This window comes from Uloborus diversus, chromosome 8, assembly GCF_026930045.1.
Source record: "Uloborus diversus isolate 005 chromosome 8, Udiv.v.3.1, whole genome shotgun sequence".
Taxonomy (NCBI): domain Eukaryota; kingdom Metazoa; phylum Arthropoda; class Arachnida; order Araneae; family Uloboridae; genus Uloborus; species Uloborus diversus.
Genome location: NC_072738.1, coordinates 39,805,895 through 39,822,065, shown reverse-complemented (window position 1 = coordinate 39,822,065; position 16,171 = coordinate 39,805,895). Strand labels below are relative to the sequence as shown.

At 32.1% G+C, this 16,171-nt stretch overlaps 1 long non-coding RNA gene across 1 annotated transcript; it reads left to right on the top strand.

The window, feature by feature from the left end:
- The first annotated feature begins 416 nt into the window (after positions 1 to 416).
- Positions 417 to 14,904, top strand: LOC129228231 (uncharacterized). The gene is made up of 3 exons (XR_008580905.1): positions 417 to 660; positions 8,096 to 8,178; positions 14,769 to 14,904. It is a non-coding gene; the product is annotated as an uncharacterized LOC129228231 (long non-coding RNA).
- The last annotated feature ends 1,267 nt before the right edge of the window (positions 14,905 to 16,171 follow it).

Here is a 16,171-nt window from a genome sequence, read left to right as displayed (position 1 = left end):
CGAGAAGAGTAAAAGAAGTTTTTAACGAAAATTTACGAAAAACAAGGACATTCTTTGTGTTTAAAATTATAACTTTAATTCTCTGACCGGAACTTATCTCATTTTCGAGGCTTGTTTTCCTCGCGCTTTTGTGACTCAAAGAATAATATTTTTCATTTCCAGGTGTTAAGGGAGATTAACCTGGGTTGCCTTAGATGCTTGAAAGTTGAAAATTTGAAAAAGTATGCATATTATAGCAAGATATCTAATAAGTTTGACAGTCCAAAACACATTGTGTTTACCTGTCAGAGCGCTTTGTTGGCCTCGCTATAGGCGCCATCTAGGAGCGAAATTCTCTGCCCCTGTCCCTCGCTTTCGAGGCGAAAATAACAGGCTCTTTAAGCAACAGCACAGATTCTCGTAGGCTACGTCACTGCTCAACTGCTGCTTAGTCCAAATGTTCAATGAGTAATGTAAACAGAAATTTTCTGCAATTATTTAGAGTTGGCTGTTTGCAAAATAGTTGAAATTTTAGTTATTTATTTAAATATTGATGTAGGCAAATATATTTGTTGTGTTTGGCTTCTAACACGAGTGAATAAAGGATAGTGTTGACAATTAAGAATGAGTATGTGCCAACAGAGAAGAAATCCATTCTCTTGAGTTTAAAAAAAACTTTAAGTAAGTCACGGTACATGTGTTGATTTATTGATTTATTTATTGCAATTGTTTTTCAGAGCCTGAAACGATTGCAAAAAAGGAATGCATTATGTTGCATGCCATTCAGTTATGATTGCGATTTTTTTTTTGTTTTTTTGTACACACACGATTACATACAGATGCATAACATTTTTATTAAATGCATTGCGAAACTTAAACTGGATGCAACAAAAGTACTGATAATTTTTTTCAAAAAACAAAATAATAAAGTTGCTTAGCAAAAATTAGAAATGTTAGTTCGGGGGAGGGGGGAGGGGTTCTTTAATGGCAGTTACAAATATTTGACTAAAGCAATCCAATTTAAAATGCTTGCTAAATGATATATTGACTGTCCAGACTTGTAGTGGAATTGCCAGATAGTTGCCCTTTTTAGCTGGCAAGAGGACCAGGTTGGATTGAGAATTGGGTTTTTATTTTCACATCTTACTTAGCACGTACTGTCCGTTCTCGAAAGAGAAGACTACCACTCAGGACAGATTCCATTTCAAAAAGGGGCGATAGGTTGAGGATGGGCACTCACCACTCGCACTTCTGTCTTTGAACACGTTATTTTGCACCTTTTACTTCCGGGTTTCCTTCCCTATTTTGATAAAATCACAGCAGACCTAACGCATGCTCAAATTAGCGCTTAGTCTCGGCTTAGGAAAAGGAACAGTATGTGTAGCAGATTCATCAAGAGCCTGCATTATTCACGTATCCCTGCACTAAAGATACAAATGATGATTTTATCCTGTACTATATCCACAGCAATATCTATTAAGAAACTGATTATTTGGCCAATCCTTTTTTACAAGTGTTGAAGGTGCACAAAACTCATTTAAATTGAAAGAATTTTAAAAGCTGGTACAATAAATTCCCGACTATCCACAGGCGGCTGATCCGTAGTGCGGATTATCTGCCGCCTTTCACACTTTAAAAAAAATGCGACGATTAATTGAAAGTAGATAAATGCACACATTTTAACTTAATATACCTATAATCTATTTTTAGACATTACCTATTTCTTTCTTATTCCTTCCTTCCAATGACATCAAATCTTCAAAGGTCACGGAAATCTGACTTCTTGACATCTGATTTTATTTTTAGATCAACCATGCTTACTGAAATCCACACTACTTACACATAAGCAAGTGACCAGACTCTAGTCTTGAAATTATTCTCCTCCTCTCTCCTGTCTTTTTGGTGTAACCAAGTTTGATCTGTTATTAGTTAATCTTTTTGGTAACGCTTTGCTCTTGTATATGTGTAAGTTGTTTGCAATAATGAGTGATCCTTTTTAGTTTACGTGCATTTTTTATATACACTTATCATTTTAGCTATGGTTTAAATGTATGATATGGTGTTAATGATCGTTTTAAGCCATTGCAGTAATTTTTATTCCCCACCTATTTTCACTTTATCACGTTTTGTATACAATCATTTTTAATCCCAAGACAGTTTCTATCTTCTATACCTAAGCTTTGATTACAATGATTATTATTTTTTTTTTTTTTTTTTTTTTGAGCCATCACGATAGCTTATTGTTCTCATTTGATTGCTTTGAATTCCTATGATTTTATTTTCCCACCACCTCCCTCTGCCAGCACCACCGTCGCGTCGACCGGCCTCACAATGCTGCTCCTCTTGCGAAAGCAGTCTCCATATCCTACACACACACACACACACTCATGCCTGCACACAGACACAAATACATATGCCTACAAACACACAAGAATGCCTACACACACAGCACTGCATACACAACACGCACACACATGCATACATACACATACGCACCCACACACATGCGCCTACACAAACACACGCGCATTCATACACACTCGCTCATGATTGCGAAAAACATCATTTGAATTCAAGATGCCAAAAATTCAAGTTAATATATGTATATTTTTTTTAATATTTAGTATTTTGTATAGTGCAAAACTTGAGATACTGTGAAACCTTACTTCTAAATGTTTCCCTTATACATTGAAAATCACCTTTTTAAAATCCTCATTATATAGGTAGGTATATAGCCAAAATCACTGATCATGTAGGAATGTTCTGACAGCACCAGCAATGATGTTATTTTTATATATGAATTACTTTACAAATGAGAATGTTAGTTGAATTTTGTATATATAAGTGTTGCCCAAATGAAAAGTGGACAAGTGCGATAATGTCAGAATGAATGATTCAATTACAGCACCACTGCACAAGTACATAAAGGGTGGTATGAGGGAGGTATGCATCTCAGATGCTGTTCAGTGGTTAAAGCTGTTTGAAGTAGGGGAAACTGTACAAAAGGAAAGTCGTGCTATCCATAGATATGTCCAGATCGGAACAACACGTGGTAGTACGGTTCAGGGCGGCAATTTACATGCCGCCCTTATTGCTTTGCCGAGACCGGGCAAAGCAATCATCGCGATCACCGATGATGCCATTGCCTTCGTTAATGAAATGATCCGAACTAATCGAAGGATTAAGACCCGTGAAATCAGTGACAAACTCAACCTGAGGAAATTAACGGTTCACACTAGAAGCAAGAGAGCATTACAGGGAAAACGTCTCCATTCAGACGATGAAGTAAAGGAAGCCCTGCAGGACTTCCTCAGAAATCCGCCCCGATCTTTCTACAGCAAAGGCATTGACCTGCTGCCGCAACTGTGGGACCTGTTTTTCAACACCCATGGCGATTTCTTTTGATTTACATTCAAAGTATTATCTTTATTCAATTTGTCCACTTTTCATTTGAGCAATCCTTATACTTATCTATTAGTGTAAACATCAGAAAAGTTTTGAAGAAAAATTAAAAGGATAATAAATATGGTGATAATATTTTTATTCCTAAATTAAATTTCAAACAAAATTTTACTTCATTAACTCAAAATAATAATGTAAGAAATGAAAACCAGACAAGGGCTCTGAAAAATATATAGAACAATAAATAAATAAATTTAAAGGAAAACCGTAAAAATATATTAGAAAAAAAGACAGATTTAACTGTGTCAAATATATATATTTTTTTTGGAGGGGGGGGGGGTTCCCCAGAGGTCTGAAGTTTGGGAACCTTTGCCTTAGCTAAAGAAATCTTTTAGCAAAAAAAAATTGGCGAGATTCCTGCTGGTCGATTGGATATAATGTAATTATCCAATCAGCAGAAATAAATAAAAGCCATTAATTGCATCAAAGTTTCATTGAAAAGGAAAATAATCAGCCAAATCCATTTATTATTTGCCCGTGTTGCTTGAAGATGTTACTTTAAAATTTGACTTGAGTAAAGCCTTGAACAGTCAAATGAAAAGCAAAAATATTCAATGATTCAACAATTGTAGCTATCGACAGGGAGTTGAGATGATACACTAAATACTGTATTGGTTTAAGGAAAGCATTCAAACATGGAACTAAAAAGCTTATTACTCATTTTTTATTCTACTTAGAAATTTTGAAAAGGTGCCATCTTCAGCAGAAAAATCAGAGCTTTCGATGAACATATAATGTTAATACGTGCAAGTATTTTTTACCCCTATATTAGAGAATTTATATGAAAATCGTGTTTCATTGCCTCTTTATGGTTGGTTTTGCCTGCCATAATGGGACAAAAACTACCCTGTGTTATTCTGGTGCATAAGCTATATTATTGTAAAGTTTCATTAAAATCCATTCATTAGTTTTTGCGTGAAAGAGAAACAAACATCGATCCATCCATCCATCCAGACAAACTTTCGCGTATACAGTCGAACCTCGTTATCACGACACCTTTGGGACTCAACTAAGTGTCGTCATAGCCGGAGTGACGTCATAACCGGAATAGGTTAAAAAATTCAAAATTGAACATAAGTTTACCATAAAATTAGATTTAATGAAGAAATTAATGCTGTTTATATATTTTTAAAATTAGATTTAACTAATGTGAATTTTAACTATTGGTAACTATAACAAAAATTATTCAAAAAAAACCAGTCACATATTATTATTATTTTTCTTTTTTTCAATTCTTCAATACTTTCCTATAAAATGTTTGATAAATTTTTGAATAAAATTTGTCACACTCCTTCTTCCACGAAATTACCAGCAAGAAAGAAACCAATTCAAAACTCTTTTCATTTTTGTCTGCAATTTGATTTGATTTTGACGGCTAAACCCCACCTTTCGCAGGTATTAAAACTCTTTCTAATCCTTTTATCCACTTTAACAGTTGTGTGTCCCTTTTCAATCTAATGAGGAGACCCTTATCTCTTTTTCTCTCATGGGAGAAGCATTTTATGAACACCTACAGCTTAAGGTTGGTATGATCTTTCTCTTCTCTTGCTGTTTTCCTCGTCCAGTATTGCAATCCACCTGCTTTCAATTGCTTTCCATTGTCCCTGTTGTCAAAGTCTGAAACCTGTACCTTTCAGAACTTATGTGCTCGCCCCCCCAACATTCTCGAAGTGTCACGCCTGGTCAAATCTCTTGTCAGAGCCCGAAGTTCTGCCTACAACAGGGTGGCGACAGATCAGGGAGATCAGGGAAAAGGCAGGGAACTTTATTAATCAGGGAAAAGTCAGGGAAATATCAGGGAATTTTGAAAAAATAACAAAAAATCAGGGAAAATTGATTTTTTGAAGAATTTTTTTTTTTTTTTTTTTTTGCTTTACAAAGTTAAGTACTCTTAATTCCCTACGCATTTTCCGCCAATTATCTGTTCAAAAAAAAAAGTAAAATTAATGATTTTACTTTTAATGATTTTGATTTTACTTTTACTTACAGGTGCGATTATACTGCCGCATATTTGTGCATCTTTTTTCCTCAACGTCAAAGTATTGAATCTTACGTATTAACCACAGGATGAACTTCCTAAGATTGCTTTTGTGTCTGTTAGGTTGTTTATTTTACATAACTTGAAATTTCCTTGTACGCTTTCAATGCTACGTAAAATAAACAACCATACAGGCAAAGAGGAAGCCTTCAATTATGCCTTAGCTCGTTTGCCTTTATTCCATTGTCTCGAAGTAATTAGTTTACTGTAATCACGATTTCAAAAAGAAATCTTTGGTTTTTGAATTAATACTGATAAAAGCTTGAAAGTTATTACTTCTTTGCGTTTTTAATTTAATTGCTAAAATTGAACTTTCAATTAAAAAACCTTTGTTTTTGCCGTTATACTATTTGTTGTCACCGCAGATTATAAAGGTTTTCTTTTCTTCAGACTTTAGTGATTCTTTAACTTTATAACCAAGTTGTATTCTTCTTTTATATATTTTGAAATTGACTAATTGCTTTTTTTTTTCATTTTTCCCCCCTTGCATTTCAAAGTTGTTTGTTACAAAAGCAATCGAAGATTTTTTCTCGTTACATACTGAAATCATTTGAAATAGAGTTAACTTGTGTACTTAAGTAAATATCTTTATTTTTTTTATTGTTAAAATGCTGTATTCATTCTTTAAAAACCTATGTTCTTGATTAGAGAAAAGCTCCCTATGAATGTTTGTCAAATGGTTTCATCTGTTTTGCATAAATATGTCAGTTAGTTATATAAGAATAACTGCATTACTTCTATTCTTTCACTATTACTTGTTATTCTTGCAACAATTACTATACTGTTTGAAAACTTAGGTCAAAATAATTTCAATTACTTTTTAGTTCTATCATAAATACATATGTTTTTAAAAGTAATGGAACAAATCTGATATACCCCCCTCTTGGCGACTTTTTCCTGTTGGCGCCAAAAAAGCGTCGCCAAGAAAACTATGTATGACGTCATATGTCATACATCGTTCTTAGCGATGCTTTTTTAGCGCCAACAGGAAAAATTCAAATTATGTCATTAATTATTTAATGAAATTAATGCATTAATTTTTTTCCGTTGTTTCTCCGGGATACGAGCCCTCGGTCTCATAGTACTTTCGTAATGAGACCCCTGCCTCGGTCTCATTACGAAAGTACTATGAGACCTCGGGCTCGCCAGGACCTCGCTGCCGCTCGGTCCGTTATCCCTCCGACTTTTAATATACATCACAGTCGGATATAAGTCACAGATCTCCTCCGTTCAGTATACAATAAAGTCACAGATTTTATGTGAAATTAACACCATTTTTGTGCTACAAAAATGCCAACCAGACCAAAATACAAACTACCAGAAACACACTAAAAACACAATAATTCAAAATATGTTCACTTACCTAACCTCTTTATTTTCAATTAGTTTAAATATAAAAAATCTACTTAGGACTCCGGTACGTCCAAACGTTGGACGACCTGACGAAAAAGAAGATTCATTCAAAAATTTCAATTGATACATTTGGACAACATCACAAACCGAACTCATAATTTAAATAGAAAATTCAACTAAATTAACATTAAAAAACAACAAGAAAAAGAATACTCTAAAATAAAGTTTGAATTGAAACTTTATTTTAGAGTATTCAACTTAAAATCTCCCTAAGAGCGAAACATATGAGCACCTACCTCCTAAAACACATACACGTGCAAAAACAGACTTAGAGAAACTACTTTCCAGCGTTCAAGTTGCAAAACCAGGGTTGCCAAGTTATCGCCTTATTGGCGATTTTCGTATCGAGCGAAAAATTAAAATCTCGCCAAGAGGGGGGCATATCAGAGGAGAGCCAAAGTAATTTTAATAGTTTCTTAAAATTCTTATGCTAATTGGTTTCTGGATGTAAAGTTTTTTTTTTTTTTAATTTTCTATAATCTTTCCATTGTATAAAAATTTAATATACTGTTTTGTAGGTTATTCCCCCCCCCCCCAAATAGTCTTGTTTTTTTAACCATTTTATTAAAAAAAGTAGTATCTTTTTAAAACATATCTTTAATTCAACAACTTTACATAACTTAGAACGTTTAAAATACTGCATTTTATACAAACATACAATGGATTTCAAGTAAAGCAAAGAAAGAAAACCATTATCATTGGTAACGTAAATCAGGGAAATTTGGTGAACTTAATCAGGGAAATCAGGGAAAAGTCAGGGAACTTTTTTTCACAGTTCCTGTCGCCACCCTGTACAACAAACATTTCCAAATGTCTTCATTATTTTACTGAACATTTTTCAATTGCAAAGAAATATTTGATCCAGTTTGCGCAGCTCGAAGCGTTGTCATAACCAGAGTTGCACGAAAAAAACTGTCGTAAAATCCAGAGCCACTCAACATTGAAATTATATGGCATAGGTTTGGAACTTTGAAAAAGTGACATGACATCCGGAGTGTCATGAAATCTGGGTGTCGCGATAACGAGGTTTGACTGTATAGTTGTAGTAAGACATTTTTTATGCATTTGACAAAGCAACGTATTACTTAAATAAACTTCTTTAAAAGTGAACAAAGAAATTTTTAAAAATATGTTTTTGTACCTTTTTTCTTTGTGTATTCTAGTATAAATTCATGCATTACTATAAATCATGTATTTTTTCAGAGTTATTCAGGCAGAATATTTGAATCCTAACTCTTATTGAGAGAAAAAATGAAAATTGAAATGAAAAGGATGGCATTTAAAAGGTGCATTTTTTTCTGTACATTTTAGACATTTTTTTTCCTATTCCATTTGTAGTGAGTATAATAAAACTTCTAATCAGCCCTATTTTGCATGTACAAATAATTTCTTGCATCATTACTCTTTGTGTTTAAAATTCTAAAGCCGCTTCAGTATTATTCAGTCAAAAGCTAATTTGTAAAACTAAAAATTAGCTGTTTAGCTAACTTGTATAGCAAATACTGTTAATGTTTTATGTATGGTAAAAGTTTCCCAGACAGTGTTTCTGTTGAATTTATCATTGCATAACTGCAACAGAATCTCATTTATCCAGACAAATCTGTAAACAAAAAAAAATGTTCTCATAAATATAGCAAATGAAGGTCATTATAAGTGCATCAAGCATTTGCTTTTTATTTTGATTAAATGTATAGCTCATGCACAGATTGTACACTAAGTTATAGTATCTAATAGGGGAGCGCTGACTAATGGGGGGGGAGCAGTAATTGGACATAATCAGCTTATTACTCATAACCCGCCCAATTTTGCGATTAATCAGCTGGGAAAATATTTAAAATACTTTTTAACAATTTTCAAATTTTTAAGTATCTTTGAACAAGAAACCAAGGTGGATAAAGTAATTAATAAATGAATGTAATTTTCTGTAATATAAATATAACATGTCGCATGATAGCTTAAAATAAAGGTAGACAATAATAAATTTGCATAAAACTGAATGAAATATTGAACTGACAACTAGGTAACACTATTTTGATAAATTAAATCCCAGTAATTTTAAATTGTAATGCAGAACATGAATAATTTAGGATTGTCGTGACCAGTGGCGTCACTACAAGGGGGAGGGGCGTTAGAATCACCCGTCTGGTTGGTGACACCTGAAGAGGAATTGCAAGTTTTTGAAAAATATGAAGCTAAAATGCATTTTTAAGACTACAAAATTGAAAATTTTCCGAGGTGGTGGGGGGCACTCCCAGACCCCCCAGTCATTTGTCTTTTGTAGATTAGCCCACTTAATATTTCGTTATAACACAAATGTAGTTGTTTCTGAAAATTTCTTGAATTTCATGTTCACATGTTTACACATCATGTGACACCACAAATTACCATCCCAAGTGTCACCCGTGCTAGGTATGCCACTGGTCAGGACATAAACTATTTCTTGCTGGTTCTATATAGTTCCTCCTACACACTAAATAATCCTTCACTTTATTTCATTACTAGCAGCACCCGCACAGCGATGCCCGTGCTAAAAATTTAATGGAAGTCCGTTGAATAAAAAAAATTGACGCCTCCTCCCCCTCTGATGTGAAATGGTCGTTTTTCTTTGTATAAAATGCGTAGACACCTTTTAAAAAAAAAAAAACTATTTAAGCTTCTTAGGAATTTAAAACTTTTCGTCAAATCATTAAATTAGATTTACAGTTGCTTTAAAACTCTATTTAGCGAGTGAAGCGGTTTTTACTGCAATTTAAAATATTTCACCAAATAAACAAAAAAAGACATCAAATAATATCTATCAAATGTAAAAATAATTCAGAAGCTCTATTGTTTATCAACTCTTGCCCAGCAACCACACTGTCATAATCCATCCATCTAACGAAAAAAAAACATCCCGTGGAACATTCAAAAATCATCGTCAGAAAAAAAGAAGAAAATGTCGTACATTTCACTCGGATAAAAACAAATCAAAAGTTTCTTTTCTTTCAATACAAATCGCCAAAACAATGACTTAAATTAACGGTTGCCTTAAAACAATAATCCTAGACTGAAGTGCTCAGCGCCTAACGTGCCAAGCGACCACGCTACCGGAACCCAGCCCTTTTGCTAGTGAAGCGGATGTTTTTTCTTTGGTAATAATGGATGTTTAGCCAAACAAACAAAAAGCTGTAAAATCACATTAACAGTAGTTTTCAAATCTATATATTAAGAGCTGCTTTGCCCGGCCAAAACTGTGTCAAGTGACATATAATCAACAATTAATTAAAAGAATAACTTAATAACTTAAAGAATAACTTCAACAAAAGAAAAAAAACACCATGCAAAATTACCCTTCCAAACAATGACGACAGATATTAAAACACTTTTAAGAAATTAAAATGCGAAAGATGGATTTTAAAAGCGTAACCATGGAAACGCGAAAATAAAATAGTTGATAACCTGAACCAAAATGACATATTTCGAAATTGATTTAAAAACGCTTGTAACTTTTTTTCCTTTGAAGATAGAAGCTAATTTTTTCGACCAAAGGTCGAGAGAGATCTGGAGTAAAAAATCTCGCTTTTTCCAATGCTGTCAAAAAGAAAACTTCACTTAAATCACTTTTTATCAATAAAAAGTGAGACAATGCCTTCACTTTTTATTGATAAATTTGATGAAGAAAGTAGTGCCTAAATTTCAGCTAAGCCTAAAAAAGTTCGAGCTAAAAACGCATATAACTCCCGCCATACTTAAGTTAGAGCATTGAAACAAATTGTGTAGAACGTGGAAAATTCTACCCTTTCCAACGATATATAATATTAATATGTGCTAGTAATTTTTCACCCCTTTAATAGTCAGTAATAGGCAATGTACGTGAAATTTAGGCCTAAATTTGAATTTAAAAAAAGAACTATTTATCGGGTTTTTTCGAATTATAGCCTATATTACTCAGTAAGAAAGCACCTTTCATATAGTGAAAGAATTTTTCAAATAGGTGCAGTGGTTCCGGAGATTACCTCGAACATATAAACACACAAAAATCTGCCCTCTCTCTTTATAATATTAGTAAAGATTTTACTCATTTGATTTTTAAAAATTTGATGTACATACTTTAATTTTTTTTACAAAAGTTAATGGTTGAAGTTATAATACTGATTGTATAAATTTAGTTTTTTTTTTAAATGAATATGCATGTTTTCATCATTGCTAATAATAGCAAAACTAAAGTGGTTACTAAGAGGAAAAAAAAGTAGTTTCTACTGTTAAAGCATCTGCTAAATACAGGCAACTAACTAAATATTTGAATTCTCATGTCTATTTACATATAACTTTATTAGAAATCGTATGAAAGCTTGCTTGCATGAACTGAATGAAATTTGGAAATACAGTCTGACCTCCGTATATCGAAGTAGCAAATTGCCGGAAAAAAATTCAGTATATAGAAATTTCGTTATGGAAACGATCTTATTTTATCATAAAATTATCCTAAAACATTAAAATAAAATCTAATTTTCGTGTATGAAACCCAATTTATAATTTATACGAGTATCGGATTAAATGAAAGTTAATGATTTAAAAATTAACAGAAATTTCATTTTTACGCCAACCGTACATCTTCATATTCTTTGGCAATTCAACTTGATCGCAACATTAGGGGATTTTCGTTTTAACAATGTGATCGGGAGAAAAGTAAACAATCAATCTACTTAACTTGAATGATTTTTACTGAAGCTAAGAAGACTAGAAATGATAATCAACAAACAAAAGGGATAATTTGAAACTGATTTTACAGTGTAACTGGTTACAGCTAACATTTGAAATAAACTTGAGGGAATTTAAGAACTTCACATTGGAACAACGACTTAAATACACACCCTTCAACCCGATATTTCTTATGAGTTCCATAGCAACCTTTAGTGTGAACGTAATTTTCTCCTAACCTTTATTTTTCATGAGACTAACAGTCTAAAGTGGAAAAAAAATCTACAAATGTCTCGAAAAGAATTTTGATATATAGAAACAATTTTTCTATATAATGAACATAGAAATTTGCTGGGATTTTGATATATAGAAAATTTCGATATGTGGAAGTTCGATATATGGAGGTTCGACTGTATTGATTTTATGCATGCGTTTTATAATGTCACTACGGCATTATTAGTTTATTGCATTTTGTAAAATAAAATGAGGGTAAACACAGTTTCTATGAAAACAACAAAAAGAAAATAAAATGTTTCCATTTCATCTGGAAATGGCAAACAAAATGGTAAGATCAAAATGATGTTGTAAAAAAATAAATCAATTTTTGTAGTGAGACTATAGATTGAATATAGTTTAGATGAAAAAAAATCATTGCTGTGAGCAATTGTCAGTTTTATAACACTGGGTCTAAATAATTAAGAAGCAAAAAGGTGCATCTGTAATGACAAATTACCATTCCTATAAACTAATGGATACATCCATTTCCGCCTATAAAGCGGATGTTTGCCTATCCATATTATCTGTAGTCAGACTGTAAAAAAAATTACACTTCGAGTCTCTTAATTTTATAAAATTTCTGAGTGAAAGAAACTTTTCCTTATTGCCACCAAGACAACATAAAATTTTAATTTTAGATTTTCATTTTCAATAATTTAAAGGAAGGCTATGCACCGCTTACCCTCTCTTTCTCCCCTTTCTTAGCCATAACATAACCTAATCAGTTATGCCCAGTGATGTTCCCATCAATTTTTCTGAGGATATACTACCAGTAATCCATTATGCACAATATGTGTATGCGATTATAAGGCGTTGATTTATTAAGTGTTTAGAAATATAAAGAAATAAGGTTACTTGTGGGAAAATGTAATAAAGCAAACTTTTTTTTTGCTTTAGGAAAATTTTGAAGCTTGAGGTTATACACTTTAATTCCAAAAAATGTTTGAGAGTATATGGCATATATGGAGTATGCCCTATGGGAACACCCCTGGTTATGCCACTTCAAGTGTAACAAATTTTGATAGGGATTCGCCTCAATTTGTCTTATGTTGTCAAAAAATAAATATTTTAAAAATGTGGGCTTTAGAAGTATGGCTTTAGAAGTTACCAGAATCTCCACCTCTATTCTCCAACATCTGCATACACAATTTAAATTGCATTTTTAGAGCCTTATAATTACAAGTTTGAGGACTTCCAAATCCTTTTCCTTCCCCTAAGGTCACTAAGCAAAGCCGAAAAGTTTGCTTTTATGCCTTATAATTTCTCCTCAAGGAGCAATTTCAGGAGGCGCATGAGGAAAAAAGAATCTAATATAAAGCCACTGCTTTTTACTATTATTTTATAATCTTATTGAACTATTTTGTTTTCTTTCTTACGTTCAAAAGAACATAGTAAAGTTAGAAAATATGAAACTCATACGTTAATCAAAAGTTTTTTACGACAGGCAAAATTCATAACTGCCAAAGCTTTGAAAAGATCCATCATATTTTGATAAATTTAGTTTAAATTTAATTTCAATTAGTTATTTTTTCCCATGTATTTAAAAAATAAATTTTTATCATAAAATTGTTCGCTTAAAATCATTGAAGGAGTCCTTAATTAAACTTCAAATTGAATCTAAATCAAACAATGCATAAGGTTCTTATTGATATTCTAATGGTTGTATTGACAGTGTACTTTAAATTTATTTTGCATTACTTGAATATAATGCCCAGTCTTAGTCCTGACAGTGAATGAAGTATAACGCTAGTTTCCATTTTAACTAATTTGCTTCAGCCCATGCATTACAAAAACGTTTTGCTTTTCTTAATTATACAGTCGAACCTCATTGAAACAAATTTAATTCTTAATCATAGTTTCAGGAACCGAAAAGCAATAAATCATATTATTTATTAATACAATACAACAAGGACTGCAAATGTAGTTTGTCCAGGCAGCAATTAGTTTTAAGTGTGTTCAAATTAATGAGGTTTGATTAATAATCTCTCTCTATATATAAATTAAAAAAGTAAGTTAAAAGAAATTGTGAAAGAAGTCTATGGCGGGCCTGTGTCCAGGAGACCACATAGAACTTACAGCCATATTTTTTTTTTTTACAAAATTACTTCGAGGGCCGGTGGTTTGCACGTGGGGTTTTCTTTTTCAATTTTTAATTATTTTTTTAAGTTTAAGTTTCATGTAAATTGCCTATAATAGGGATGAAAGATTTTCCACACCCCTTAACTTTCTATGTCATTTGAAAGACATTTTCTTTCTGCATCAAATAAAGCTTGTTCCAATTTTCTCAACTAATTAGAACAGTAGATATAAGGATTTCTATTTTAGTGAAGAGTCCTAGGCTGAACTAAATTCATGCTTGGTGATAAAGAGCAAAATGTATTACTAGAGACCACGAATTTGAAAGTGAATTTTCAAACATCCAAAATGGCCGTTTTGCTATGTTCAGGAGGCCATTAAGCTGTGAAATTTGATACAAATTAGTTTGGACCCTGAGGGAGGGGTGTTCTTTGAAGCGTTTGTTTAACAATAATTTTGTTATATGTATTTTCATTAAATTCTTTTTGTATTAGGGTAGGACTGGGATTTTAATATTTTTTACTTATTTAATGTGTGTTTCACTAAAACTCTATTATCTACGGGAAGGGGAGCATGGTTTTTATTTTGTTCTAACTGTAACGCGTATTGTAACTGATTCTTCTTAACCGGCACTTTAAATTTTCGAGAACCAATTAAGATTGCAAAGAAATCTTCGGGGGTTGGTGAGTGGCAACGAGCAGGGGCAGAGCCGCCTAGTAAGATAAATAAAAGTGCTTCTTCTTATATTTTGTTATTTTTCTTATCTTCCCCTTTCAAAATCAGTTATTATGTTTTAAATTTTCAAGAAACAAAATTTTAATCTTTTTTCTTTTGGTTTTTTCAGGAAATTCACTAATAAACAGAAGGATGATGTACTGTGGCGAAATGTGGTATGTTTTCCTATTAATTTACTATATGCGATGTTATATACCAAAGGACAAAGGACTTGATGTTGTAATATTGAATAAATTAGTAACCATTTTCACTAGTATATTGTGTACATTTAAAAAGTTGAAGCCAAAAATATGCTTCAAAATTAGTAGCTGTGTTTAAGAGATAATTTATTACCTCTATGATTATTCAATGAATTTAAATATTGATAAGCATTTAAATAACTTGTTTTGAAAAACAACAAATTTCTTTTCTATCACGAGCTGATGTTTTCAGATGGTCTATAAAAAAAAAAGGCTTGGACTTTCGTTTTAATATAAATGTATTGCGCATGAAGAACGAAACACTTTTTTTTTTCATTAATCTGTTATCAGTGTTGCTGGTTTGTATGCTGGAATTTAAACTGAATTTGGTTCAACTATAGTGAAAAAAAGAAAGCTTTTAAAAGCGCCCACTGATACTCGTACATGATTACTTAGGTTCAGCCTTGAAACTGATTTGTTAAATTTACTGTCAATTCATTTTTTTATTGTTTATGGCAACAATTAACAAGCAGAAGTATTTTAAATTTCTTATTACTATTAATTTTCATTGTTTCTGGCAACAATTAAAAATGGGAAGCAAAAGCATGATTATGACAGACAATGTAACTTAAGAAATAGTCTTGAGCAAGAAGCAAGGTTGACAAGTTCTTGACGCATAACAGTTTTTATTCTTTTCGCCGTAGTTTAAACTCTTCTCGAAAACCTGCAATTTCATAATTGTTATAGTAGTGTAAATATCAATGAGATTTGAAATAGTTTCTACCAGAATATATTCATATTAATTGTTTTTTTTTTTTTTAAATAATGTTGACCCCAAGCCTGAATTATCCATTCGAGAATTGTTCTATTTATTCCCAATGTTAACAAGACTTGATTGTAAAATATAAACTCATTTCATTAGTTTCCATTTTGTTTAATTAAATGTAGTGTGTAAAATTAAATGAAAATGGAGAAGGATATGAAAATTTATTTTATTTACTCTAAAAAAGTCTAAAATGTTGATTTTTGGAAATGCCAGTTATCATTGCTGCAATAGCTCTTATAACCTGCAATGTACAAATCTGACAGCACATTGTGTATGCTTTTGAAAGAGTTTAAAATTTCAAATAAAATTTAGAGATGCTGAGGGAGGAAACATTACCAACCTCGATTATTCAAAAACTTTTAATTGATGTCTGTTTTCTTAAATCTTATTTTTTGGTTAGTAGAAAATCAGAAAATATTACTTCAAGGTCACGAGTACTACTTGTGCATTTTTATCACAAAAATAACTATAGAGAATAATAGACTAGTCAGTGTTATTCAAAAATAA